At 52.2% G+C, this 3,000-nt stretch overlaps 1 pseudogene across 1 annotated transcript; it reads right to left on the minus strand.

Annotated features, from left to right (window-relative positions):
* Positions 1-430: 430 nt before the first annotated feature.
* LOC147355258 (BTB/POZ domain-containing adapter for CUL3-mediated RhoA degradation protein 1 pseudogene) lies at positions 431-2,123 on the minus strand (annotated as a pseudogene). Its single transcript, XR_015144391.1, has one exon. The product of XR_015144391.1 is annotated as a BTB/POZ domain-containing adapter for CUL3-mediated RhoA degradation protein 1 pseudogene (transcript).
* Between the last annotated feature and the right edge of the window lie 877 nt (positions 2,124-3,000).

A 3,000-nucleotide genomic window follows, 5' to 3' on the forward strand; every position in this document is an offset into this window, starting at 1 on the left:
GGAGAGTGAAAAAACTGGCATTAAACTCAACATTCAAAGAACTAAGACCATGGCACCCAGTCCCATCACTTCATGGCAAATACAAGGGGAAAACGTGGAAGCAGTGACAGATTTTCTTTCCTTGGACTCCAAAATCACTGTGGACGGTAACTGCAGCCATGAAATTAAAAGACACATGCTCTTTGGAAGGAAAACTATGACAAACCTAGACGGCCAATTAAAAAGCAGAGACATCACTTTGCTGACAAAGGTCTGTATAGTCAAAGCTATGGTTTTTCTAGTAGTCATGTACCAGATGTGATAGTTGGACAATAAAGAAGGATGAGCACTGAAGAATTGATGCTTTCAACTTGTGGTGCTGGAGAAGACTCTTGAGAGGCTGCTGGACTCCAAGGAGATCAAACCAATCAATCCTAAAGGAAATCAGTCCTTTTTTTTTTTTTAATTCCAATAATTTAATAGAAAATTAAAATAATAAATAATATGAAACAAATTGGGAAGATGCTGAGCCGGTGCAGGCCCAGGTCAGCCTAGTATTAAGGAAGTAGGGAGGGTGGTGGGGAGGAGGAGGGAGCAAACAACCCTGCGCAATGGTGAGGAGGCGGCTCAGAACGCGGTGGGTGTTATCACAGTGGCTTGACACTTTGGCGTGTAGATGTACTAAAAAAAGAGAAAGGGAATTCTAAATCCTTCTAAACCCGCTGGTGAGGGGAGAGGGCAGGACAAGGATGGGGATGAAGGAAGGAACGTAGGCCTTCTGAAGGCCTCTGAGGGGAGGGGCTGGAATGTACCATGTGGTTAGCAATGAAGTGGGAATGGATGGAAAAGGGCCAAAGTGAACTGTACCATGTGATGAAGGGACGGAAGGGAGACCCACGACTTGGCCAGCAAAGCCGGGGCAAAGATCTGGGAAGGGGAGGAGGAAAAGAGAGAGAGGGACTCAGGTCCCAGTGGCTAGAGGAAAATTCAGGGTAAAATTCAGTCCTTGAAGACAATCTGTTGGCCGTGAGGACGCTCATCATGCGTGATGTGGCGCTGGACGTGGATCCTGCGGACACTGTGCTCTCGGTTCTCCTCATCCTCCCCTCGGCTGGCTCCACCACCTCCAGCTGCACCTCCTGTGGCCTCCAGGAGGGCTGGGTCTGGGCCTCGGGGAGTCTCATAGATCAGGATGTTCAGGGTCTCCTCAAAGATCCGGGCCTCTGGGAATTCCACCTTGGTCTGCTTCTTCTCCGTGGCATAGACAATGGAGGTGCAGCACACCTCGGCGATTTTGCGGCCCTGCCCGTAGAAAGACCAGCAGCAGATCTCGTCCCCCAGAACATCCTTGAGGAAAAGCAGCCGCCCGTGGAAGCGCAGGGCCAGTTTGTCAAACAGCTCGATGTTCTTAAGTAGGTTGTCGTCTGAAGTGCTGGTGTAGGAGTACTTGTTGTTACTGCGGTTGTGCAGGAGCTTCACCACGGGCTTGGAGGTGCTGGCCAGGAGCTGCTGCTCCTCCCGGGGAGATGTCACCGTGGGGATGAGGCACAGCGGGGACACGTTCTCCCTTTTTTGCTGCAGTGCCAGTTGGCAGTCCTCAATCAGTCCCTGCACCAGGTAGTGGCGGGCTTCGCCCAGCAGCTCCCCCAGTTCTCTGGTGCTTTCAGGCAGAGGCACAGACCCGTCCCGCAGGTAGTTGAGGATTGTACCAAAATGGCGGCCGCTCCGGTCAATCAGCACCCAACCTCCGGCGTCCGTGAGCACCTCCGCGCGGCCGCTGAACATGGCCTTGAGCCTGGTGTCCTGTCCGGTGAGGGTGCGCAGCGTGGTGTAGTGCAACGAGCCGCCCACGTTCAGCTTCACGTACTTGCTGTTCGTGGTCAGTGGCTTGAGACCGTAGGCGGCGGAGCCAGGCTCCAGATCCGAGGGCTTAGCGACCTCCAGGGACGGCGCCTCGGCCGCCGCCGGGCCCGAGGCCTCGGCGGACATGCCTGGTAGTGGCGGCGGGCAGCGACCCTAGGTTCTCTTCGCGCTCCCTGGCCGCTCCAGAGACCGAGATCTGAGCCCTCGGACCGGACCGCTGGCCCGCACGCCCCTACGCCGCCGCTACTCAGCGACACTGGCCTTCTGTCCCATCGCGCCGGTACCTCAGGAAATCAGTCCTGAATATTCATTGGAAGGACTGTTACTGAAGCTGAAGCTCCAATACTTTGGCTACCTGATCCAAAGAGCCAACTCAGTGGAAAAGACCCTATTGCTGGGAAAGATTGAGGGCAGGAGGAGAAGGGGGCAACAGAAGATGAGATGATTGGATGGCATCAGGCTCAATGGACATGAGTTTGAGCAAACTCCAGAAGATTGCAGAGGACAGGGGAGTCAGGCATGCTGCAGTCCATGGGGTCTCGAAGTTGGGTATGACTTAGCAACTGAACAACAATGACAAAAAGCATATTCTTAAGACAGGGTCAAGTCCAAGGAAGTAAAAAATCTAAACAGAGAATACATCTGTTAGTAGCCCCAGATCACCCACCTACAGATCATCAAAATATTCCCCAAGACATCCACTAAGAAATTAGAGAACAAATAAATCCTGCAGTTTGGGATACCTCAGTGCCAGGAAGGGAAAATGTGTTCCCCAAATAAAATTAAGATTAAGGCCTGGGGGAAAATACCCCTGGAAGAGACCCCTGAGGCCCTGAAGGGAACCCAACCACTGCTCAGCAAATTTCTAAAACACAGACCCATTAGGCCTTGCCAATCCCCTTGTAGCATCCCAATCCTCCCTGTTCAGAATCCTAACAGGGAGCATCCATTGGTATAAGACTTATGAGCAATGAACGAGGCAGTCATCCCTATTCACCCACTGGTGTCAAACCCAAACACCCTCCTCACACAAGTGCCAGGGAGCACTATTTGTTTTGAACCTCAAAGATGCATTTTTCTGTATTCCCCTGCATCCAGACTCTCAATACCTTTTGCATTTGAATGGAGGGACCTTGACACCTGCAACTCCAATACTTT

Source organism: Bos grunniens, chromosome 17 (genome assembly GCF_055505025.1).
Source record: "Bos grunniens cultivar Pamir isolate PY7600 chromosome 17, Bosgru_T2T1.0, whole genome shotgun sequence".
NCBI classification, from domain to species: Eukaryota; Metazoa; Chordata; class Mammalia; order Artiodactyla; family Bovidae; genus Bos; species Bos grunniens.